Source organism: Ranitomeya variabilis, chromosome 6 (genome assembly GCF_051348905.1).
Source record: "Ranitomeya variabilis isolate aRanVar5 chromosome 6, aRanVar5.hap1, whole genome shotgun sequence".
Classification (NCBI taxonomy): domain Eukaryota; kingdom Metazoa; phylum Chordata; class Amphibia; order Anura; family Dendrobatidae; genus Ranitomeya; species Ranitomeya variabilis.
The window spans coordinates 172,944,850-172,971,429 of NC_135237.1; the positions used below are offsets into that span (position 1 = coordinate 172,944,850).

General features: G+C 44.9%; 1 protein-coding gene across 6 annotated transcripts in view; it reads right to left on the reverse strand.

Moving 5' to 3' along the window:
- Nucleotides 1-26,580, reverse strand: part of AMPH (amphiphysin) — a 425,845-nt gene that overhangs the window by 192,326 nt on the left and 206,939 nt on the right. The window lies entirely within an intron of this gene.

Consider the following 26,580-nt stretch of genomic DNA (forward strand, 5'->3'; position numbering starts at 1 on the left):
TTAATGAGGGGAAAAACTAAATTGGAAATTCTGACAACTGGGTGTATAAATATTCAGTACAATGAATGCCTGCTAGTGATGAGTGAACATATTCGGATAAGATGTTACCAGCTCATGCTCAGGTGGTAAACGAGTATCTTTGGTGTGCTTGAATAATATTGTAAGCGGGTTGCTGGATGCAGTGACAGACAGGAGGCTGAGCAAGGGTTAACACGTTTATTAATAGGGGAATACTCCATGCAGGGAGATAAAGGGTTAAACAGAGGATAAAACAGTTCAATGGCAAAGGATATGGTGAGGTGAAGAATAATGGTAATAGTAACGGTAGTTTTGATGAGAGACAATAATTCCTAGGTCCATGAAATGGTTAGCGCCGACAACAGCTGGCGGGGTATCTTTTCCTTGAAGGTCCTGTGGGCATCAATGCCCCGCCTTCTGGTGGCAGCGGTTGGTCTCCGGTATGAGCCCTAGTCCATATACTGATGTGGCCGGAAGAGCATGGGACACGGCACTGTCTGAGCCCGACATGGCGCCTGCATGACTCTCCTCACAGTCTCTGTCATCTATGGTGATGGTAGCGCTTGGGTGCGGGACTATGCTGCACGGATGCTCTGAGACTGAAGCACTCACTGGTCCCTGCTGTAGTGTCTGACAAGGGTACGGGCCACTGTCCTGTACGAGCCCAATGGGGCTCGGCAAGTCTATAATGGCACAGTCAGGGTGCAAGGGTCTGTCCTGTCTCCGGTCATTCTTATGGGGCACGTGTATTGTACTCATGGACATGGTGCTTTGGCGCCTTGCTTTCTGGTAGTCACCGGTACACTGCACCTCTCTCTGTAGTCGCCAGGCACACACTGCATATCACTCTCCCTCTCTAATCCCAGCTTCTGATGGCAGGAGATGGCGGATGCTGGCCTGAACGATGCTGGTACTACCTGGATGGAGTACTCCACTCTCTGGCGGCTGCTGCTGTTGCTAGACACACAGCTCCCCTCAGCGCAGCAGTCCCTGTCCTTCTGGTCTGCTCGGTGTGCATGGCTCTGCTCTGTGTGCACGACTCTGCTCTGTTCTGCAGCGGTCCCTCTGCAGGTGACGGGGACTTGTTGTGAATTTGGATTCTGGGCTCCCCCGGTGGCTACTGGTGGAATTGAACTGGTGTCTTCATCTTCTCTGTTCACCTGTTCCCATCAAGATGTGGGAGTCGCTATATAACCTTGCTGCTCTGTTAGTTGCTTGCCGGTCAACAATGTTATCAGAAGCCTCTCTGTGCTTGTTCCTGCTCCTAGACAACTACTAGATAAGTTGGACTCTTGTCCATGTTTGTTTTTGCATTTTTGTTCCAGTTCACAGCTGTAGTTTCGTTACTGTGTCTGGAAAGCTCTTGTGAACAGGAATTGCCACTCTGGTGTTATGAGTTAATGCCAGAGTTTTAAAGTAATTTCTGGATGGTGTTTTGATAGGGTTTTCAGCTGACCATGAAAGTGTCCTTTCTGTCTTCTGCTATGTAGTAAGTGGACCTCAAATTTGCTAAACCTATTTTCATACTACGTTTGTTATTTCATCTTAATTCACCGCCAATACATGTGGGGGGCCTCTGTCTCCTTTCGGGGTATTTCTCTAGAGGTGAGCTAGGACTAATATTTTCCTCTGCTAGCATTATTTAGTCCTCCGGCTGGTGCTGGGCATCTAGAATCAACGTAGGCATGCTACCCGGCCACTGCTAGTTGTGCGTTAGGTTTAGTTCATGGTCAGCTCAGTTCCCATCTTCCAAGAGCTAGTTCCTTTATATGCTGATGCTATGATCTCTTGCCATTGAGATCATGACAGTTTGACCGGCCCACTAAAGGGTTAAAATCCTTGGCTGAGAAAGGAGAGAAATAAGTAGTCTGCTGAAATTTTTTTTTTTTTTCTCTCCTTCTAATCTTTGAATGGTTCTGTGTCCACCTGTTTGTAATGGATCTTCAGAGTGTAACTGCAGGTTTGAATAATCTCGCCACGAAGGTACAAAATTTGCAAGATTTTGTTTGTCATGCACCTGTATCTGAGCCGAGAATTCCTTTGCCGGAATTTTTCTCGGGGAATAGATCTGGGTTTCAGAATTTTCGAAATAATTGCAAATTATTTTTGTCCCTGAAATCTCGCTCTGCCGGAGACCCTGCACAGCAGGTCAGGATTGTGATTTCCTTGCTCCGGGGCGACCCTCAAGACTGGGCTTTTTCATTGACACCAGGGGATCCTGCGTTGCTCAATGTGGATGCGTTTTTTCTGGCCTTGGGGTTGCTTTATGACGAACCTCATTTGGAGCTTCAGGCAGAAAAAACTTTGATGTCCCTATCTCAGGGGCAAGATGAAGCGGAAATTTACTGCCAAAGATTCCGTAAATGGTCTGTGCTTACTCAGTGGAATGAGTGCGCCCTGGCGGCGACTTTCAGAGAGGGTCTCTCTGATGCCATTAAGGATGTTATGGTGGGGTTCCCTGTGCCTGCGGGTCTGAATGAGTCCATGACAATGGCTATTCAGATCGATAGGCGTTTGCGGGAGCGCAAACCAGTGCACCATCTGGCGGTGTCCACTGAGAAATCGCCAGAGAGTATGCAGTGTGATAGAATTCTGTCCCGAAGCGAGCGGCAGAATTTTAGACGGAAAAATGGGTTGTGTTTCTATTGTGGTGATTCTACTCATGTTATATCAGCATGCTCTAAGCGCACTAAAAAGCTTGGTAAATCTGTTTCCATTTGCACCTTACCGTCTAAGTTTATTCTATCTGTGACCCTGATTTGCTCTTTGTCATCTATTACCACGGACGCCTATGTCGACTCTGGCGCCGCGTTGAGTCTTATGGATTGGTCCTTTGCCAAACGCTGTGGGTATGATTTAGAGCCTTTGGAGACTCCTATTCCTCTGAAGGGGATTGACTCCACCCCATTGGCTAATAATAAACCACAATACTGGACACAAGTAACTATGCGTATTAATCCGGATCACCAGGAGATTATTCGCTTTCTGGTGCTGTGTAATCTACATGATGATTTGGTGCTAGGATTGCCTTGGCTGCAATCTCACAACCCAGTCCTCGACTGGAGAGCTATGTCTGTGTTGAGCTGGGGATGTAAGGGGGCTCATGGGGATGTACCTGTGGTTTCCATTTCATCATCTATTCCCTCTGAAATTCCTGAGTTCCTGTCTGACTATCGTGACGTCTTTGAAGAATCCAAGCTTGGTTCGTTACCTCCGCACCGAGAGTGCGATTGTGCCATAGATTTAATCCCGGGTAGTAAATACCCAAAGGGTCGTTTATTTAATCTGTCTGTGCCTGAACATGCTGCTATGCGAGAATATATAAAGGAGTCCTTGGAAAAGGGACATATTCGTCCATCGTCATCTCCCTTAGGAGCCGGTTTTTTCTTTGTGTCAAAAAAAGACGGCTCTTTGAGACCATGTATTGATTATCGGCTTTTGAATAAAATCACTGTTAAATATCAATACCCATTGCCGTTGCTGACTGATTTGTTTGCTCGCATAAAGGGGGCCAAGTGGTTCTCTAAGATTGACCTTCGTGGGGCGTATAATTTGGTGCGAATCAGGCAGGGGGATGAGTGGAAAACCGCATTTAATACGCCCGAGGGCCATTTTGAGTATTTAGTGATGCCTTTTGGTCTTTCAAATGCTCCGTCAGTTTTCCAGTCCTTTATGCATGATATTTTTCGCGATTATTTGGATAAATTTATGATTGTGTATCTGGATGATATTCTGATTTTTTCGGATGACTGGGACTCTCATGTCCAGCAAGTCAAGAGGGTTTTTCAGGTTTTGCGGTCTAATTCTTTGTGTGTGAAGGGTTCTAAGTGTGTTTTTGGGGTACAGAGGATTTCCTTTTTGGGATATATTTTTTCCCCCTCTTCCATTGAAATGGATCCTGTCAAGGTACAAGCTATTTGTGATTGGACGCAGCCCTCTTCTCTTAAGAGTCTTCAGAAATTTTTGGGCTTTGCTAACTTTTATCGTCGATTTATTGCTGGTTTTTCGGATATTGCTAAGCCATTGACCGATTTGACTAAGAAGGGTGCTGATGTTGCCGATTGGTCCCCCGATGCTGTGGAGGCCTTTCGGGAGCTCAAGCGCCGTTTTTCCTCTGCCCCTGTGTTGCGTCAGCCTGATGTTGCTCTACCTTTTCAGGTTGAGGTCGACGCTTCTGAGATCGGAGCTGGGGCAGTGTTGTCGCAGAAAAGTTCTGACTGCTCCGTGATGAGGCCTTGTGCCTTCTTTTCCCGTAAATTTTCGCCCGCTGAGCGGAATTATGATGTTGGGAATCGGGAGCTTTTGGCCATGAAGTGGGCTTTTGAGGAGTGGCACCATTGGCTTGAGGGGGCCAGACATCAGGTGGTGGTATTGACTGACCACAAAAATTTGATTTATCTTGAGACCGCCAGGCGCCTGAATCCTAGACAGGCGCGCTGGTCATTATTTTTCTCTCGGTTTAATTTTGTGGTGTCATACCTACCGGGTTCTAAGAATGTTAAGGCGGATGCCCTTTCTAGGAGTTTTGAGCCTGACTCGCCTGGTAACTCTGAGCCCACAGGTATCCTTAAGGATGGAGTGGTATTGTCAGCCGTTTCTCCAGACCTGCGGCGGGCCTTGCAGGAGTTTCAGGCGGATAGACCTGATCGTTGCCCACCTGATAAACTATTTGTTCCTGATGATTGGACCAGTAGAGTCATCTCTGAGGTTCATTCTTCTGCGTTGGCAGGTCATCCTGGCATTTTTGGTACCAGGGATTTGGTGGCAAGGTCCTTCTGGTGGCCTTCCCTGTCACGAGATGTGCGAGGCTTTGTGCAGTCTTGTGACGTTTGTGCTCGGGCCAAGCCTTGTTGTTCTCGGGCTAGTGGATTGTTATTGCCCTTGCCTATTCCTAAGAGGCCTTGGACGCACATCTCGATGGATTTTATTTCAGATCTGCCTGTTTCTCAGAAGATGTCTGTCATCTGGGTGGTGTGTGACCGTTTCTCTAAGATGGTCCATTTGGTTCCTCTGCCCAAGTTGCCTTCTTCTTCCGAGTTGGTTCCTCTGTTTTTTCAAAATGTTGTTCGTTTGCATGGTATTCCTGAGAATATCGTTTCTGACAGAGGGACCCAATTCGTGTCTAGATTTTGGCGGGCATTCTGTGCTAGGATGGGCATAGATTTATCTTTTTCGTCCGCTTTCCATCCTCAGACGAATGGCCAGACCGAGCGGATTAATCAGACCCTGGAGACATATCTGAGGTGTTTTGTGTCTGCTGACCAGGATGATTGGGTTGCTTTTTTGCCATTGGCGGAGTTCGCTCTCAATAATCGGGCCAGCTCTGCCACTTTGGTGTCCCCGTTTTTCTGTAATTCGGGGTTTCATCCTCGATTTTCCTCTGGTCAGGTGGAATCTTCGGATTGTCCTGGAGTGGATGCTGTGGTGGAGAGATTGCATCAGATCTGGGGGCAGGTGGTGGACAATTTGGGGTTGTCCCAGGAGAAGACTCAGCTTTTTGCCAACCGCCACCGTCGTGTTGGTCCTCGGCTTTGTGTTGGGGATTTGGTGTGGTTGTCTTCTCGTTTTGTCCCTATGAGGGTCTCTTCTCCTAAGTTTAAGCCTCGGTTCATCGGCCCGTATAAGATATTGGAGATTCTTAACCCTGTTTCCTTCCGTTTGGACCTCCCTGCATCCTTTTCTATTCATAACGTTTTTCATCGGTCATTATTGCGCAGGTATGAGGTACCGGTTGTGCCTTCTGTTGAGCCTCCTGCTCCGGTGTTGGTTGAGGGTGAGTTGGAGTACGTTGTGGAGAAAATCTTAGACTCTCGTGTTTCCAGACGGAGACTCCAGTATCTGGTCAAGTGGAAGGGATACGGCCAGGAGGATAATTCTTGGGTGAATGCATCTGATGTTCATGCCTCTGATCTGGTTCGTGCCTTTCATAGGGCCCATCCTGATCGCCCTGGTGGTTCTGGTGAGGGTTCGGTGCCCCCTCCTTGAGGGGGGGGTACTGTTGTGAATTTGGATTCTGGGCTCCCCCGGTGGCTACTGGTGGAATTGAACTGGTGTCTTCATCTTCTCTGTTCACCTGTTCCCATCAAGATGTGGGAGTCGCTATATAACCTTGCTGCTCTGTTAGTTGCTTGCCGGTCAACAATGTTATCAGAAGCCTCTCTGTGCTTGTTCCTGCTCCTAGACAACTACTAGATAAGTTGGACTCTTGTCCATGTTTGTTTTTGCATTTTTGTTCCAGTTCACAGCTGTAGTTTCGTTACTGTGTCTGGAAAGCTCTTGTGAACAGGAATTGCCACTCTGGTGTTATGAGTTAATGCAAGAGTTTTAAAGTAATTTCTGGATGGTGTTTTGATAGGGTTTTCAGCTGACCATGAAAGTGTCCTTTCTGTCTTCTGCTATGTAGTAAGTGGACCTCAAATTTGCTAAACCTATTTTCATACTACGTTTGTTATTTCATCTTAATTCACCGCCAATACATGTGGGGGGCCTCTGTCTCCTTTCGGGGTATTTCTCTAGAGGTGAGCTAGGACTAATATTTTCCTCTGCTAGCATTATTTAGTCCTCCGGCTGGTGCTGGGCATCTAGAATCAACGTAGGCATGCTACCCGGCCACTGCTAGTTGTGCGTTAGGTTTAGTTCATGGTCAGCTCAGTTCCCATCTTCCAAGAGCTAGTTCCTTTATATGCGGATGCTATGATCTCTTGCCATTGAGATCATGACAGGGACTCACTCTATGCAACCTATTGCAGAGCCAGTACTCTGTGGTGAGGGCAGGAGAGGTAGAGTGCGCTGCTCACTGCTCTGCACGCTGCTCTGCATTTGTGCCAAACAGACCTCCTGCGCGCGCTCGTCTCTTTTATCACCCCACTGCTGCGCGCGTTTTCTTCACTTCTTTCTCTGCCCTCCTGAGACAGCAGGAAGGTCCGCCCCACTAGCACTTCCCCCAGGCAATAGGGGAAGGTCCGACTCACTCAGGCTTCCCCCCAGGAACAGGGGATGCAGCATCTATAGTTCCGGACCCGGCATGCAGGTACTTGCAGTGCTGTCGACCCCCTTACACTCCCCCACTCCTTTAACTCACAATTCCAGGCGAGAGTTCTTCTTAAATCTGCTCATTAGGGGTATTCGGAACTTCAGTTTGGGTCGTAGAGAATGGGGCTGTGTCCAAAACTGATGGAGTGGTCATTTCAGGAGCCTGTTCCCCTTCTGGGTCAACATGTAGCAGATCAAGAAATTTGTCCTCTTTATATTATACAGCTGCAGGAGGTGATATCTCAGGTCCACTTTGCATCTCTTTTATCTGGTCAGAATCCCTTGGGCTGGTGGGCAGTGAACTATCATCTTCAGGGAACAAAGCAAATGGTTCTTCCTCCTCACAATCTGGAACCGTGGGAATGGGCATTTCAGGAACACTTGTCACTTTCTCCCCTTCTTCAGGATCTTGTAACAGGCAAAGTAGCGTTATACTTTGATGGACTACTCGGGTAAACATCCCGTCTTCCCCTTCGGGTTGTACCTTGCAGATGGGGCCTTTGGATCCAATTTGGAGTTTCACCAGGCTCGCCTCCACACTCCTGACCAGCGCAGACATCTCACTGTAGACAGTCGACGTCTTCTCCCTCACTCCTTGATGTCTGAAGTTGTGGCTCTGGCCCTGGGTGCGGCTCCTCTCTTCTCGCCGTACCATTTCTCCCCGGGGCGGCGTTCTCTCCAATTAGCAGGACCTTCGGAGGGGTGAGCGAATCTTCTCTGTTGTCTGTCTTGGGTAGGGCAACTTCTGGACAGGTGTCCCAGTCTTCCACACATCCATCACCCACTTCTGTAACTGTCTGGTGGACGCTTTGGTCGGGATCGTCGTCCTCTACGGGAAGCATACCCCTTCCACCTTTGCTCTTCTCTCCACGATATGGGGTTGAATTCTGAAGCTGCTGCTGAAGTTGTCTTCATGCTCTGCACCTCTCCTCTAACCTCTTTCACCTGTTGACCGGATTTACCTTGGGGTATGGCGTTGAACTCCAAGGTTATAGCAAGGGCTTCCTTCAAGCTCTCGATTTCTTCCCATATTTTATGCATTCCCTGCCGTAATTCAATGGATCCACTCTGGCTCTTCCTCGTTCGGGGTAGATACTTCACGCCCTGGACCATCCCTGTTAAGGCTGCGGTCCCCTGCTCCTGCTCGCCTATGCGCGCCTCTACCCCAATGTCTGCAAAAGTTATCAGTGGATTAGCTCACAGGCGCTCACGCAAAGCTTGCCTAAGCAGCGCATCTCTAAGGCCTGTCACCAACTGTCACCATATTCCCATCATGGGAGGAATTTCTACAGATAATTTGACTGTCTAAAAATTAAATTGAATCACGAATATTATTAACTCTAGATAGAATTTTATTTGTCCAAAATCTGCAGTATATCTGCAGTAAATATATATATAAATATATATATATATATATATACCGTATATATATATATACATACTTTTTTTGCCTAAAATACACAGTAAATGTGTCGTCTTTGACTTTACACCTTTTAGAGATCATTTCATTTTCAACTTGCTTAACTGTTCATGATAACAGTAATTTTGACCAGAGGTGCCCAAACTTACATGCCACTGTATCTCTTGGATTATACTAGAAAGAGTCATTCCACTTAGAACATACAGGAGGAGACATGAAACGTGTACACATTTTATGACACAGTTCCTTAATATGACAAGCGGTTAATGATGTTCAGTCTGCTTATACTGTATAAATGATGGGGACACACTAACACTGTTAATAATGAGATTTAGAATTAGATAATCCAGAACTGTTCTCACACAGACGGGAGCATACATTAACCAATGAGCGATTTTCTCTGCAGTGAATAAAAGAGCTTTTTCTTTTCTGAGAAGGATGTGACACTCAGATTCAAGGGTGAGGTTCCTCCATGAGGGGGGTCTGGTCAGTGAAGCAACTGGTAAGGTGGCAACACAGCTAATTAGGATTCTAGTGTAAAAGAGGTGGAGCATCAGGGGCAACAAGATGGTTTGTGGAGAGGGGAGGCATCAGGGGCAACAAGATGGTTGGTGGAGAGGCGGGGCATCAGTAGCAATAAAACTCTTTGGAGAGGATGAGGTTGTCAGACAAAAATGCTTAGAACCATATCCTTCCAGAGTGCAAATGTGAACAGAATTATCTCTGTTTTTAATTCGTGCAAACTGAGAATCAGAGCCTACCATCTAAGTGTGTTGGGCAATATTTCTATGGATAACAGAAGCACCATCTCTCATCCGTCCAACAAGTTTGGTGGTCAAGATAGTCCTACTATAGAGAGAAAACTGGTTGGCAAGATGTTGTTCTGTCCAGCATTGGAGGAGTCATGAATTGCATACCCCTGCCTTAGAGTAACCGACATCTCCTGCTCACTTTTCTGCTATATTTATCTCCAGTTGTGCTCTTTTCAGCTAATGAGGTTTTGACAATAAAATCTGTGTTCTCGTTCTATGTGCTGATGTGATTGTATATTTGCATTCTCTTATGTTTATCCTGTTTAATGATCTACTGCTTCAAACATATGTAATAAAATGAGATTACATATGATCATGAATGATACTTTCTTTATTTTATGCAAGACTGTGCAACTGAACCCAGAAATAACAAGTTTGACTGATCATTATAATGCCGCAAAGCGATCTGCAAACAATTAGACCACACACAATGAGGCCCACAGTCAAAATTAGCCAAAGCTCAGTAGATATTGCACGTGTTATTAAACTGGATTACCCCATGGCTCAGATAATGACCTCATAAAAATGCCAATGGCTATTCAAGATATCTATGGAGGACGTGAAACGTGGAAACATCTGTCTATATTGCTGCCTGGTATTTGTATGGATGTCATGTATAATTCTTTTCTCCTTTGCACCTTTTTTGTTCCAAAAAAACAAAACTAGTGAAGTATCAATCCAGATTGAATGAATTCTGCCAAATATTTAGAACTTGGCACACAGATGAAATTGGCAGGCGTGGATGTATTTCAGACTTAAGGCTCTTCTTTTTTCTTTAACTAAAACATAATTAATAAAATTAAGACAAAATAACAATATGATTTTGGGACCTTTCCTTTATATACAGTACACGCTGGGTCAGTTTTAGACAAAGTGGGGCCCTGGGCGAAAATTAAAATTGGGGCACCAAATGCTAACATATTGCACCATCAGGAACATTTCAGTTGTATTTACATGCGCTAAATTCAGGCCAATAAACGAGTGTGATCGACAGTACTGAAATCATTCGATGCTTGCTTCCCGGCCTCTTTACCCCAGCTGAGGAACAATGACGGGCACAGAAAGATGACTAGTTGGTCAATCTTTCCAATGCTGTATCATGTAATCAGCAGGATATCTGCAGTTTTCACCAGGCTAGGTGCTGCTGAGTACAATGATTTTTGTTACAGCATAAACAATCCAATCACTCAATTATTTAGGAAGCATTTTGCTCATTTAGCATATTGCACTCCATAGTCCTCTACATAGTATAATACACATCCTATAATCCTACATATAGTATAATGCAAAGCCCATAGTCCTTCATATAGTATAATATGCTCCATAGTCCTCCACATAGCATAATGTGCCCCTTAGTCCTTCATATAGTATAATATGCTCCATAGTCCTCCACATAGTATAATGTGCCTCTTAGGCCCCTTTCACACATCAGTCTTTTGCAATCAGTCTCAATCTGGCGAATTTTGCAAAAAAATGAATCCGGCGAATGTTGCCACCAGATCCGTTTTTTTCTCATAGACTTGTATTAGCGACAGATTGCAACAGATGGCCTCACGTTTCATCCGTCGTTTGCCTGATCCGTCGAAAATTGTTTATCCGGCGGCCGGAGAAAACGGACATAGTAATGTTTTTTTTGTGTCTGTCAAAAAAACGGACAGTGACGGATCCATCGCCATCCGTCGTTTCCTAGAATGGAATCCTATGGCGTCGGATCTGTCAAATGATGATATCCGGCAACGGATTCCATTTTTTTTAACTGAGCATGCTCTGATTTTTTAGTATCCAATTAGCTTGATTAGCTAGTTGGATCAGGCGAAAAAACAGATCCGTCGCATCAGTTTTTCACAATCTACGACGGATCAGTTTTTTTGAACATTCGACGGATTGTGACTGATGGCAAAAAACTGATGTGTGAAAGCAGCCTTAGTCCTCCATATAGTATAATATGCTCCATAGTCCTCCACATAGTATAATTTGCCCCTTAGTCCTCCATATAGTATAATATGCTCCATAGTGTTTCACATAGCATAATGTGCCTCTAAGGTTGGTTTCACATTAGCGTTTTTAGCAGCTGCGGAGGGCTGCGGACTTCCTCCATGAAGCTCCGCCCTCGGCCGCCCTCGGCCGCTAGCTCCGCCTATTTCTGCATGTGACCAGCATTCGGCCTATGTACCTATCTTTAACATTAAGTATGCAGGTCGTGCCGCTGTATGCGGATGCTTCCGCATGCGTCGTTTTGACGATGCGGCGACCAGCGTAGAACGCAGCTTGTAGCAATTTCATTTTTTTCCGCATCGTCAAAACGACGCATGCGGCAGCATCCGCATACAGCCACACGACCTGCATACCTAATGTTAAAGATAGGTACACAGGCCGCATGCCGGCCGCATGCAGAAATAGGCGGAGCTAGCGGAAGAGGTGCGGCCTGGGGCAGGGCTTCACGGAGGAAGTCCGCAGCCCTCCACAGCCCTCCGCAGCTGCTACAAACGCTAGTGTGAAACTAGCCTTAGTCCTCCATATAGTATAATATGCTCCATAGTCCTCCACATAGTATAATGTGCCCCATAGTCCTCCATATAACTTTTTAAATTAGTTCAATACTAAATAAAAATCCAATAGTCACCATAGTCTCTACTTTGCTACTCCAGCAGACTATGCATCTAGACTGGTATACAAAAATCTTGATGAAAAGGTCCCTAAAAATGAAGGCAAAAAGTACTGAAGACAGAAGTGAGCTGGCAGTCAATAGCGATTTAAAGGCAAACAGTTCATTTTTATGGCATTTTTTTACTCTATTCTGCATAATTATTTAAGCATTTTCAGATTTTTTTTTCTCTGCTCTAATTAGCGGGTTTTTTTCAGGATTTTTTTTATAAACTTCTGTGTCGAAAACGTAAGAAATTTATGGCTCCAAAAAATTATATCAAGTATACCAAAGGTAACTGTTGTGAAATTGGATTCTGGGCTCCCCCGGTGGCCACTTGTGGAATTTAACTTGTGTGCATCATCCCCTCTGTTCACCTGCTCCTATCAGGATGTGGGAGTCGCTATATAACCTTGCTCCTCTGTCAGTTTCATGCCGGTCAACAATGTAATCAGTAGCCTTTCTGTGCATGTTCCTGCCACTAGACAACTCCCAGCTAAGTTGGACTTTTGTCCTTGTGTGTTTTTGCATTTTGTTCCTGTTCACAGCTGCTGTTTCGTTACTGTGTCTGGAAAGCTCTTGTGAGCGGAAATTGCCACTCTGGTGTTATGAGTTAATGCTAGAGTCTTAAAGTAATTTCTGGATGGTGTTTTGATAGGGTTTTCTGCTGACCATGAAAGTGCCCTTTCTGTCTTCATGCTATCTAGTAAGCGGACCTCGATTTTGCTAAACCTATTTTCATACTACGTTTGTCATTTCATCTAAAATCACCGCCAATATATGTGGGGGCCTCTGTCTGCCTTTTGGGAAAATTTCTCTAGAGGTGAGCCAGGACTGTCTTTTCCTCTGCTAGGATTAGGTAGTTCTCCGGCTGGCGCTGGGCATCTAGGGATAAAAAAACGTAGGCATGCTACCCGGCCACTTCTAGTTGTGCGGCAGGTTTAGTTCATGGTCAGTATAGTTTCCATCTTCCAAGAGCTAGTTCTCATATATGCTGGGCTATGTTCTCTCGCCATTGAGAATCATGACAGTTTGACCGGCCCAAAAAAGGGTTAAATTACTGGCTGAGAAAGGAGAGAAAAAAGAAGTCTGCTACAATTTTTTTTTTTTTTTTTCCCTCTAGTTCTGAGTGTGCTCTTAATTGAATCACTTGCTAGTCTGCCTATACTGCAGCCTTCCTCTCTTCCTCTCCTTCTAATCCTTGAATGGCTCTGTGTTCACCTGTTTCAAATGGATCTTCAGAGTGTAGCTACAGGTTTGAATAATCTCGCCACAAAGGTACAAAATTTGCAAGATTTTGTTGTTCATGCACCTATGTCTGAGCCTAGAATTCCTTTGCCTGAATTCTTCTCGGGGAATAGATCTCACTTTCAAAATTTTAAAAATAATTGCAAATTGTTTTTGTCCCTGAAGTCTCGCTCTGCCGGAGACCCTGCACAGCAGGTCAGGATTGTAATTTCCTTGCTCCGGGGCGACCCTCAAGACTGGGCTTTTGCATTGGCACCAGGGGATCCTGCGTTGCTCAATGTGGATGCGTTTTTTCTGGCCTTGGGGTTGCTTTATGAGGAACCTCATTTAGAGCTTCAGGCGGAAAAGGCCTTGATGTCCTTGTCTCAGGGGCAAGATGAAGCTGAAATATACTGCCAAAAATTCCGCAAATGGTCTGTGCTTACTCAGTGGAATGAGTGCGCCCTGGCGGCGATTTTCAGAGAAGGTCTCTCTGATGCCATTAAGGATGTTATGGTGGGGTTCCCTGTGCCTGCGAGTCTGAATGAGTCCATGACGATGGCTATTCAGATCGATAGGCGTCTGCGGGAGCGCAAACCTGTGCACCATTTGGCGGTGTCTACTGAGAAAACGCCAGAAAATATGCAATGTGATAGAATTCTGTCCAGAAGCGAGCGGCAGAATTTTAGACGAAAAAATGGGTTGTGCTTCTATTGTGGTGATTCAACTCATGTTATATCAGCATGCTTTAAGCGTACTAAGAAGCCTGACAAGTCTGTTTCAATTAGCACTTTACAGTCTAAGTTTATTCTATCTGTGACCCTGATTTGTTCTTTGTCATCTATTACCGCGGACGCCTATGTCGACTCTGGCGCTGCTTTGAGTCTTATGGATTGGTCCTTTGCCAAACGCTGTGGGTATGATTTGGAGCCATTGGAGGCTCCGATACCTCTGAAAGGGATTGACTCCACCCCATTGGCTAGTAATAAACCACAATACTGGACACAAGTGACTATGCGTGTTAATCCGGATCACCAGGAGGTTATTCGCTTTCTGGTGCTGTATAATCTACATGATGTTTTGGTGCTGGGATTGCCATGGCTGCAATCTCATAACCCAGTCCTCGACTGGAGAGCTATGTCTGTGTTAAGCTGGGGATGTAAAGGAACTCATGGGGACGTACCTTTGGTTTCCATTTCATCATCTATTCCCTCTGAGATTCCTGAATTCTTGTCTGACTTTCGTGACGTTTTTGAAGAACCCAAGGTTGGTTCACTACCTCCGCACCGGGAGTGCGATTGTGCCATAGACTTGATCCCGGGTAGTAAATACCCTAAGGGTCGTTTATTTAATCTGTCTGTGCCTGAACACGCTGCTATGCGAGAATATATAAAGGAGTCCTTGGAAAAGGGACATATTCGTCCTTCGTCATCTCCCTTAGGAGCCGGTTTTTTCTTTGTGTCTAAGAAAGACGGCTCTTTGAGGCCGTGTATTGATTATCGACTTTTGAATAAAATCACGGTTAAATATCAATATCCGTTACCACTGCTTACTGATTTGTTTGCTCGTATAAAGGGGGCCAAGTGGTTCTCTAAGATTGATCTCCGTGGGGCGTATAATTTGGTGCGAATCAAGCAGGGGGATGAGTGGAAAACCGCATTTAATACGCCCGAGGGCCATTTTGAGTATTTGGTGATGCCTTTTGGTCTTTCAAATGCCCCTTCAGTCTTCCAGTCCTTTATGCATGACATTTTCCGCGATTATTTGGATAAATTTATGATTGTGTATCTGGATGATATTCTGATTTTTTCGGATGACTGGGACTCTCATGTCCAGCAGGTCAGAAGGGTTTTTCAGGTTTTGCGGTCTAATTCCTTGTGTGTGAAGGGTTCTAAGTGTGTTTTTGGGGTTCAGAAGATTTCCTTCTTGGGATACATTTTTTCCCCCTCTTCCATCGAGATGGATCCTGTCAAGGTTCAGGCTATTGGTGATTGGACGCAACCCTCTTCTCTTAAGAGTCTTCAGAAATTTTTGGGCTTTGCTAACTTTTATCGTCGATTTATTGCTGGTTTTTCTGATGTTGTAAAACCATTGACTGATTTGACTAAGAAGGGTGCTGATGTTGCTGATTGGTCCCCTGATGCTGTGGAGGCCTTTCGGGAGCTCAAGCGCCGCTTTTCTTCCGCCCCAGTGTTGCGTCAGCCTGATGTTGCTCTTCCTTTTCAGGTTGAGGTCGACGCTTCTGAAATCGGAGCTGGGGCGGTGTTGTCGCAGAGAAGTTCCGACTGCTCCGTGATGAGACCTTGTGCTTTTTTTTCCCGTAAATTTTCGCCCGCCGAGCGGAATTATGATATTGGGAATCGGGAGCTTTTGGCCATGAAGTGGGCTTTTGAGGAGTGGCGTCACTGGCTTGAGGGGGCCAGACATCAGGTGGTGGTATTGACTGACCACAAAAATTTAATTTACCTTGAGTCTGCCAGGCGCCTGAATCCTAGACAAGCGCGCTGGTCGTTGTTTTTCTCTCGGTTTAATTTTGTGGTGTCTTACCTACCGGGTTCTAAGAATGTTAAGGCGGATGCCCTTTCTAGGAGTTTTGAGCCTGACTCCCCTGGTAATTCTGAGCCCACAGGTATCCTTAAAGATGGAGTGATATTGTCTGCCGTTTCTCCAGACCTGCGGCGGGCCTTGCAGGAGTTTCAGGCGGATAGACCTGATCGTTGCCCACCTGGTAGACTGTTTGTTCCTGATGATTGGACCAGTAGAGTCATCTCTGAGGTTCATTCTTCTGCGTTGGCAGGTCATCCTGGAATCTTTGGTACCAGGGATTTGGTGGCAAGGTCCTTTTGGTGGCCTTCCCTGTCACGAGATGTGCGAGGCTTTGTGCAGTCTTGTGACGTTTGTGCTCGGGCCAAGCCTTGTTGTTCTCGGGCTAGTGGATTGTTGTTACCCTTGCCTATCCCGAAGAGGCCTTGGACGCACATCTCGATGGATTTTATTTCGGATCTGCCTGTTTCTCAGAAGATGTCTGTCATCTGGGTGGTGTGTGACCGTTTCTCTAAGATGGTCCATCTGGTTCCCTTGCCTAAGTTGCCTTCTTCTTCCGAGTTGGTTCCTCTGTTTTTTCAAAATGTTGTTCGTTTGCATGGTATTCCGGAGAATATCGTTTCTGACAGAGGGACCCAATTCGTGTCTAGATTTTGGCGGGCATTCTGTGCTAGGATGGGCATAGATTTGTCTTTTTCGTCTGCTTTCCATCCTCAGACTAATGGCCAGACCGAGCGGACTAATCAGACCTTGGAGACATATTTGAGGTGTTTTGTGTCTGCGGATCAGGATGATTGGGTTGCTTTTTTGCCTTTGGCGGAGTTCGCCCTCAATAATCGGGCCAGCTCTGCCACCTTGGTGTCCCCGTTTTTCTGTAATTCGGGGTTTCATCCTCGATTTTCCTCCGGTCAAGTGGAATCTTCGGATTGTCCTGGAGTGGATGCTGTGGTGGAGAGGTTGCATCAGATTTGGGGGCAGGTGGTGGACAATTTGAAGTTGTCCCAGGAGAAGACTCAGCTTTTTGCCAACCGCCGTCGTCGTGTTGGTCCTCGGCTTTGTGTTGGGGACTTGGTGTGGTTGTCTTCTCGTTTTGTCCCTATGAGGGTTTCTTCTCCTAAGTTTAAGCCTCGGTTCATCGGCCCGTACAAGATATTGGAGATTCTTAACCCTGTGTCCTTCCGTTTGGACCTCCCTGCATCCTTTTCGATTCATAATGTTTTTCATCGGTCATTGTTGCGCAGGTATGAGGTACCAGCTGTGCCTTCCGTTGAGCCTCCTGCTCCGGTGTTGGTTGAGGGTGAGTTGGAGTACGTTGTGGAAAAGATCTTGGACTCTCGTGTTTCCAGACGGAAACTCCAGTATCTGGTCAAATGGAAGGGATACGGTCAGGAGGATAATTCTTGGGTCACTGCCTCTGATGTTCATGCCTCCAATCTTGTCCGTGCCTTTCATAGGGCTCATCCTGATCGCCCTGGTGGTTCTGGTGAGGGTTCGGTGCCCCCTCCTTGAGGGGGGGGTACTGTTGTGAAATTGGATTCTGGGCTCCCCCGGTGGCCACTTGTGGAATTTAACTTGTGTGCATCATCCCCTCTGTTCACCTGCTCCTATCAGGATGTGGGAGTCGCTATATAACCTTGCTCCTCTGTCAGTTTCATGCCGGTCAACAATGTAATCAGTAGCCTTTCTGTGCATGTTCCTGCCACTAGACAACTCCCAGCTAAGTTGGACTTTTGTCCTTGTGTGTTTTTGCATTTTGTTCCTGTTCACAGCTGCTGTTTCGTTACTGTGTCTGGAAAGCTCTTGTGAGCGGAAATTGCCACTCTGGTGTTATGAGTTAATGCTAGAGTCTTAAAGTAATTTCTGGATGGTGTTTTGATAGGGTTTTCTGCTGACCATGAAAGTGCCCTTTCTGTCTTCATGCTATCTAGTAAGCGGACCTCGATTTTGCTAAACCTATTTTCATACTACGTTTGTCATTTCATCTAAAATCACCGCCAATATATGTGGGGGCCTCTGTCTGCCTTTTGGGAAAATTTCTCTAGAGGTGAGCCAGGACTGTCTTTTCCTCTGCTAGGATTAGGTAGTTCTCCGGCTGGCGCTGGGCATCTAGGGATAAAAAAACGTAGGCATGCTACCCGGCCACTTCTAGTTGTGCGGCAGGTTTAGTTCATGGTCAGTATAGTTTCCATCTTCCAAGAGCTAGTTCTCATATATGCTGGGCTATGTTCTCTCGCCATTGAGAATCATGACAGGTAACATTATCAGGACTTCCACATCAGACTATTTTAAAGTATCTCACTGGGTTTATTTTTGCGCACATACGGTGGTAAAAAATAACTAGCTAATCACTCTGATATGGAAGTCCAATTGCTGTTACTTCTATTATACATAAAGCAGATATACACCTAAAGAAAGGACACTACATTTGTATTTGATTTGCAGAAAGTTAAGTCTATCCTTACTTAGTTGCAAATATTACTATACAAGGTGATTTTACTGAATCACAAACTTCGTCTATTTCAAAGCCATAAATTATAATTAGATGGCTACAAGTACACCGGAAGGGATAGATGGTGAAAATCATTTGAGAGTTGACATGGATCTTAGTCTGTGTCCCCTCAAACCATGATAGCATTTATTTGGCCTAGTCTACCCCTGACATCTACACTCCTCAACACTGAAATTGAAACACCCCAAGTATTAAAAGTTGTGCAATTAAGGAAATCACAGAATCAATAGACATGTGTTAACATCATGCAAATGATGAAAAACTGGTAACAAAAGATTGAAAACATCTCAGCATTATTCAATATCGAGTATGAGCACCACGCACAGAAATACATACATTTACTCTGATTGAGTGCTATTAATGAGGTTATTCATGGCTATTTATGTACCAGGAGCCTTTTTTTAACACAACAATGCCAGGTCACATGTTGCTCGTACTACAGTAAGAAAGATGTGGGGCATAGACGTGCTACCAATACCTGCAGCATCTCCAGACTTGCCTCCCGTCGAGCACATCAGGGATGTCAATGGTCAACAATTCCAAAAGTTGCTGCCAGCAGTGGATCTTGATGATTTGATTATCCAAGTACATTCAGCATGGGAGAACATTCCTCAGACAACCAGTAATAACTTCATTGATGGCATATAAGTGCAAGCATTTCGGCACGTGATATAGACTCAATACTGAACAAATTGAGAAGTTTTGAACATTTTGTTTCCATTTTTTCATCATTTACATATCATTACCATGTCTATTGATACTTAGATTGCCATAATTCCATGGATTTTCCCTCTTGATGATGTAATTTCAATATTAAGTAGGATATTAAACTGAAATCTATTAAACTGTCCTTATTGTTGTATAGAACTAAAGTTTGGGGACCATCTTAAAGAGATTTTTCCTTAATAAATTATATTAAATTATAAGATCTATTTGTCAGCGATGGTGATAAACACATGTACTGAAGTTAGTTTGTTTTTTTCAAAGTAAAGATGTCCATGAACATTACATAAAAATATACCTAAACTGCTGATATCAGCAAAATTGGTCAACCATCTAAGGCTACTTTCACACTAGCGTCGTGCACTGCACGTTGCTATGCGTCGTTTTGTAGAAAAAACGCATCTTGCAAAAGTGCTTGCAGGATGCGTTTTTTCTCCATAGACTTGCATTAGCGACGCAGTGTGATGCATTGCCACACGTCGCAACCGTCGTGCGACGGTTGCATCGTGTTGCGTTGGACCGTCGCCACCAAAAAACATTGCATGTAACGCTTTTTGGTGCGTCGTGACCGTCTTTTCCGACCGCGCATGTGCGGCCGGAACTCCACCCCCGCCTCCCCGCACCTCACAATGGGGCAGCGGATGCATTGAAAAACAGCATCCGCTGCCCTCGTTGTGCGGCGCTTTCAGTTTGCGTCGGTGCGCCGCAACGCTAGTGTGAAAGTAGCCTAATGTGCATAAAGGCTTGATGACTCTTACTGAGGTTCTTTCTCAAGTAGCATACAAATGTAATATGTCAGAATAAAAATAAATAAATGAGACATCACATGTTCACAGATCAAAGGTCTAAATGAAAATTTGCATGATCTAATATTTTGCTTTCATTTTTTCAAAATTTGTGTATCACTATGCAAATTGCCGCTTCAGAAAGAAAGAGCACTTGCGCTCGAGGGGCAACTATTGGATATAGCAATCCTAAACAAGTCAATATTGACCCTTTAATGAGCCTCGCCATATGGCTTAGGATAAAAAGTCAAACCAAAGTAAAAGAAATCTTGTGGCTATTACCCGCACTGTTAATAATAATAATAATAATAATCTTTATTTATATAGCGCCAACATATTCCGCAGCGCTTTACAGTTTAACAGTTTCAAACACAACAGTCATAGGTAACAATGTTAACAATACAGTAATAAAGCAGAATAAAACAAAATACGACGACCCTGCTCGTGAGAGCTTACAATCTACAGTAAAGGTGGGGAGATGCAAAGTACAGGTGTGTATTTACAATGATGTATTTACAATGATGGTCCAGCCATCTTCAGGGAGTGGGGGGTAGATGGAGATAGTGAATGGGCTACACACACACAAACATAAAATGAGTTTGATTAGGGAACGTGATAGGCCGCTCTGAACAAATGTGTTTTGAGGGAGCGCCTAAAACTATGCAAATTGTGGATGGTTCTAATATCTTGGGGTAGAGCATTCCAGAGGATTGGTGCAGCACGGGAGAAGTCTTGGAGTCGGGAGTGTGAGGTACGGATTAGTGCAGAGGTTAGTCGAAAGTCGTTTGCAGAGCGCAGCGGTTGGCTAGGCCGATAGAGAGAAATGAGGGAGGAGATTTAAGGCGGTGCCGCACTGTGGAGAGCTTTGTGGGTGAGAACAAGTACTTTGAATTGTATCCTGTAATGAATGGGCAGCCAGTGTAATGACTGGCGAAGAGCTGACACGTCCGAGTAACGATTAGCCAGATGGACGACCCTGGCTGCTGCATTAAGGATAGACTGGAGAGGGGAAAGTCGCGTGAGGGGGAGGCCAATTAATAGAGAGTTGCAGTAGTCCAGACGGGAGTGGATTAGGATTAAGTGTTGAATAATACTTCAATCCAGACGTAATAAATGAAGGATGGTGGTTTATTCTATGTGGTATGTGGTAGTAACTGGTTCTGATTTGGTCACTTGCTGACTCGTGGATCTGCTGCAGCTGTTATCTCCTATTATATTTTCCCGCTTTATCAAAGGATTAATCAGGTTAGTATAATCTGAGCATATACTGTAAATACCCATCAGATAAGACCCTATTTGCACTTTTTCCTACAGCTTCATCATTGGAAAAAGCCAAACCAGATACTTCATTTGCAGAAACATGTTTCAGTGTGTTTGCCCTTCATCAGGGCTAAGCAGGAGGTATGATTTCCGTAAGTAAGAGGCCTCTGACAGGTGGCCTAAGGAGGGACAGTCTCAGCTGGGAATTTAAATATGCAAATAGTCTCTTTAAAGATGAAAAGTACTTGAACTCTAGTGCCACCTATTAGGGGTAGTAATCCTAGAAGTTAGTATTGACTCTTTAACAAGCTTTGGCACATGACTTGGGATAAAATGATCTTATAGACTGTAAGCCCGCAAAGGCAGGTCTCTCTGACCAGCCTGTAACAGACTTACCAGCCTGTAATTGTTAGATTGTTTATTGTAATTTATATTTTTATTTTGTATGAAACCCCTTCTCATGTACAACACCATAGAAACAATGATGATCTACAAATAAATAAATAATAATAATAATAATAATAATAATAATAATAATAAGCCAAACCAGATGCTCCAAATTGCAGACAAGTGTTTTAGGCTATTTTCCCCTTATTAGTGCAATGTAGGAGGTCTGATTTAGCTGACTTAGAGGCCTCTGACAATGGTTTCAAGGTGGTATGTTTCTCTTTTTGGAAAGAACAAAGCATATCCTTACAGTTGTGGCCAAAAGTATTGACACCCCTGCAATTCTGTCAGATAATACTCAGTTTCTTCCTGAAAATGGTTGCAATCACAAATTCTTTGGTATTATTACCTTCATTTAATTTTTCTTAAATGAAAAAACACAAAAGAGAATGAAGCAAAAAGCAAAACATTGATTATTTCACACAAAACTCCAAAAATGGGCCAGACAAAAGTATTGGCACCCTCAGCCTAATACTTGGTTGCACAACCTTTAGCCAAAATAACTGCGACCAACCGCTTCCGGTAACCATCAATGAGTTTCTTACAATGCTCTGCTGGAATTTTAGACCATTCTTCTTTGGCAAACTGCTCCAGGTCCCTGATATTTGAAGGGTGCCTTCTCCAAACTGCCATTTTTAGATCTCTCCACAGGTGTTCTATGGGATTCAGGTCTGGACTCATTGCTGGCCACCTTAGAAGTCTCCAGTGCTTTCTCTCAAACCATTTTCTAGTGCTTTTTGAAGAGTGTTTTGGGTCATTCTCCTGCTGGAAGACCCATGACCTCTGACGGAGACCCAGCTTTCTCACACTGGGCCCTACATTATGCTGCAAAATTTGTTGGTAGTCTTCAGACTTCATAATGCCATGCACACGGTCAAGCAGTCCAGTACCAGAGGCAGCAAAGCAACCCCAAAACATCAGGGAACCTCCGTGTCATGTCAGACACTGTTCAGACCAGGTCGTCTGACAGACAGCGGTAATTCCGCGTTTGACCACTGTTTGCTCATTGGCGTCGGCTAGTTTTCGTCTGGCTGCTCCAGGGTTAATTTATCTGATCCTCGGATTGGAAGCTGGGCCATGCCCATTTCCTTTAAATGGTTCTCCTGATCTTTGGGCGTCGCCGATTATAGCTTCTGTCTTATCCGTAGTTATCTCGGTCCGGAGTGGAGAGCTGGTTGTTGGAGAATCGTTGCTGGTGGTGTATTTTCCTTTGTCTATTTACTCCTTCCTATATTTGTATTTATTTTGCCCTGCACCTTTATAGTGTATTCCTGATTGACTGCGGCGTGGTGTATATTTTCCTTTATCCTTGTTTGTTATTATTGTGGGTATTGGTCTATTGCATTCACTGGGTGGTGGGCAGTGGTGTTCAGTCTAGGGCTGAATCAGGAATCAGGGTGACGGTGGAGGCCTGAACATGCACACCTTCAGTGTAAACTTCAGGTAGAGGGTCAGACAGGGTTACCCTAGTCTGAGGGAAATTGCAGGGGCCTGGGTTATTAGCTCTCGCCCTCCTTGTATCCCCGTGACACTCCGCCATGTTTGACTGTAGGGACCGTGTTCTTTTTCTTTGAATGCCTCTTTTTTTCTCCTGTAAACTCTATGTTGATGCCTTTGCCCAAAAAGCTCTACTTTTTGTTGTGAACTCTGTTCTCGAGCTCCCTCCTGTGGTCAGGAATGGTATTTCTGTGAGTTCTGTCCGTGGGTTCCCTCTGGTGGCTGAAAGTGGAGCTGCTGGTCTGGAGGTGGCTTCCTCAGCTGCATCGTTTAAGACTGGGCTGGTTCCTCTATTTAACTCTGCTCAGATCGTTACCTGATGCCAGTTGTCAATGTATCTGTACTGGTTCAGATCTCACTTGGATCTCCTGATGACCTGTCTACTTCAGCAGAAGCTAAATCCCTGTTAAGCTCATTTGTTGTTCATTTGTGTGCTGAATATATTTCTGAGTACCTGCTAAGTTTTGTCCAGCTGGCTATCATGATATTGTCTCGCTAGCTGGAAGCTCTGAGTTGCAGAGTGGCACCTACCGCGCCGTGAGTTGGCGCGGGGGGTTTCTTGCTCACTCTGCGTGGCTTTTTGTAGTTTTTTGTGCTGACCGCAAAGATCCCTTTATCTATCTTCTGTCTATTTAGTAAGTCGGGCCTCCTTTGCTGAAACCTGTCTCATTCCTGTGTTTGTGCCTTCCTCTTAACTCACAGTCAATATATGTGGGGGGCTGCTCTTTTCCTTTGGGGAATTTCTCTGAGGCAAGGTGAGGCTATATTTCTCTTTAGGTGTAGTTACCTCTCAGGCTGTGTAGAGTCGTCTAGGCAGAGACAGGTACGATCCACGCCTAATTCTAGTGTGTGTGATAATAGATTAGGGCTGCGGTCAGCAGAGCTCCCACTTCCCAGAGCTCGCTCTATTTTGCAGTTTTGACTATCAGGTCATTCCCGGTGCTCCTAACCACCAGGTCCAGCCATAACAGTACAACTGGCCCAAAAGTGTTAATGCATCTCAATAGAGGGATAAGAGAAGTTCTGAGACCATTTTTTTTTTCTCTGCAGTGTGTTTAGTCTTTTTTTTCCCCTAAACCTCTGGGTGGTTCAGGACTCAGGTGTAGATATGGACATTCAAGGTCTGTCCTCTTGTGTGGATAATCTCACTGCAAGGGTACAAGGCATTCAGGATTATATAGTTCAGAATCCTATGTTAGAGCCTAGAATCCCAATTCCTGATTTGTTTTCTGGGGATAGATTAAAGTTTCTGAATTTCAAGAATAATTGTAAACTATTTCTTGCCCTGAAACCTCGCTCCTCTGGTTACCCTAGTCAGCAAGTAAAAATCATTATTTCCTTGTTGCGTGGTGACCCTCAAGACTGGGCATTCTCCCTTGCGCCAGGAGATCCTGCATTGCTTAACGTAGATGCGTTTTTTCTGGCGCTTGGATTGCTCTATGACGAACCAAATTCTGTAGATCAGGCAGAGAAAATCTTGCTGGCTCTTTGTCAGGGTCAGGATGATGCTGAAATGTATTGTCAGAAGTTTAGAAAGTGGTCTGTGCTTACTCAATGGAATGAGTGTGCTCTGGCAGCGATTTTCAGAAAGGGTCTTTCTGAGGGTCTTAAGGATGTTATGGTGGGGTTCCCCACGCCTGCTGGTCTGAATGAATCAATGTCCTTGGCTATTCAGATCGATCGGCGTTTGCGGGAGCGGAAAGTTGTGCACCATGTGGCGGTGTCCTCTGAGCAGAGGCCTGAGCCTATGCAATGTGATAGGACTTTGACCAGAACTGAACGTCAAGAGCACAGACGTCTGAATGGGCTGTGTTTTTACTGTGGTGACTCCACTCATGCTATCTCTGATTGTCCTAAGCGCACTAAGCGGTCCGCTAGGTCTGTCACCATTGGTACTATACAGCCTAAATTTCTTTTGTCCATTACTTTGATTTGCTCTTTGTCATCCTACTCTGTTATGGCGTTTGTGGATTCAGGCGCAGCCCTGAATTTGATGGACTTAGAGTATGCCAGGCGCTGTGGTTTTTTCTTGGAGCCCTTGCAGCATCCTATTCCATTAAGGGGAATTGATGCTACGCCTTTGGCTAAGAATAAGCCTCAGTACTGGACCCAGTTGACCATGTGCATGGCTCCTGCACATCGGGAAGATATTCGCTTTTTGGTGTTGCATAATTTGCATGATGTGGTCGTGTTGGGTTTGCCATGGCTACAGGTCCATAATCCAGTATTGGACTGGAAATCTATGTCTGTGTCCAGTTGGGGTTGTCAAGGGGCCCATGGTGATGTTCCAGCGTTGTCAATTTCTTCTTCCACTCCTTCTGAAGTACCTGAGTTTTTGTCGGATTACCAGGATGTATTTGATGAGCCCAAGCCCAGTGCCCTGCCTCCTCATAGGGATTGTGATTGTGCTATTATAATTTGATTCCTGGTTATTCTGACTCATGGATATGTAGAACGCAGTGGTGCCTGGATAGACCTATTCTTTTGGGCGCTTCCGTATTGACCTGTACTCACGTTCATACCGATTTATCAGATAGCTTAACTCAGCCACGATCTCATGTAAGAAGACTCCAGGAAAAGAGGATTGCTTTAACCGAAATTCTTGTATTATGATGAAAGCAGCAGGTAAAAAGGAATATTCAACAGAGGACATGTAGAAGATGCATACAGATATGGTGATGATGACAAAATGGAGAATAAGGGAGTGAACAAACATACATCACAGGACTACAGTGAGAGAGTTGGGACAAAATACAGGGAAAAGCAAACTTCTGCCTAGAAAGAAGGATAGAACACAAGCAATGCAAACAGTGAATGATTTCTCAAGTCGTGGGACATGACACTCCCCGTCTGAAATCCTTGGATTTCACGATGTCCGTAATTTTTCGAAGTCGTTCGAACCTGAAAAAACAAGAGGAAGAAAACATGCATGCAATAATAAACATAAAAGATTTTTAAGTCCAACTCGTTGTTGTTGACCCGTAGATCACACCGAAAGATAAGTTCAAGTATATAAAACCCATCTTCAGATTGGGGAAGCCGCAAACATGCAAACTCTTCCACCAACCCAGAATCCAATGGGAATGTTAAGGGTTCAATCCAATGGAAAATGTCAACATTCAATAAACTGGGGAATGAGGAGGAATGCTCCCCGCCGTGAACAACGTCCAGGAGCATGTTCAGTTCATGTGATGTCCTCCTTTCGTAGAAGCAACACGAGTTCAGTGACCGGGCGGAAGAAGGTTTGGGTAGAGCCCCCTTTTGTCACCTTAACTTCTACCTTACGAGTCTTTCCGTCCTCACTGGGTAGGACCTTGGTGATAAGTCCCATTGGCCAGTCATTACGATGAGCCTCTGTATCCTTTAAGAGAACAAGGTCTCCTTCTTGGAGATTGGGACTGGGCGTCTGCCATTTGTGACAGTTTTGAAGCAAGTGTAAATATTTGGTCTTCCATCGATGCCAAAACACGTTAGCCAGGTGTTGTACTTGCCTCCACTGACGTCTGTAAATGTCCTTATTATCAAAGTTCCCAGGCGGAACTGTAGCAGCTCCAATCTTCTGTGTGAGAAGTGTGGCTGGAGAAACATCAGAACCCAAGTTGAGGTCCTTTAGGTTTGTGGCGTGGTCCTCAGATGGAAACGCGTTCATTACGTCTTGTACA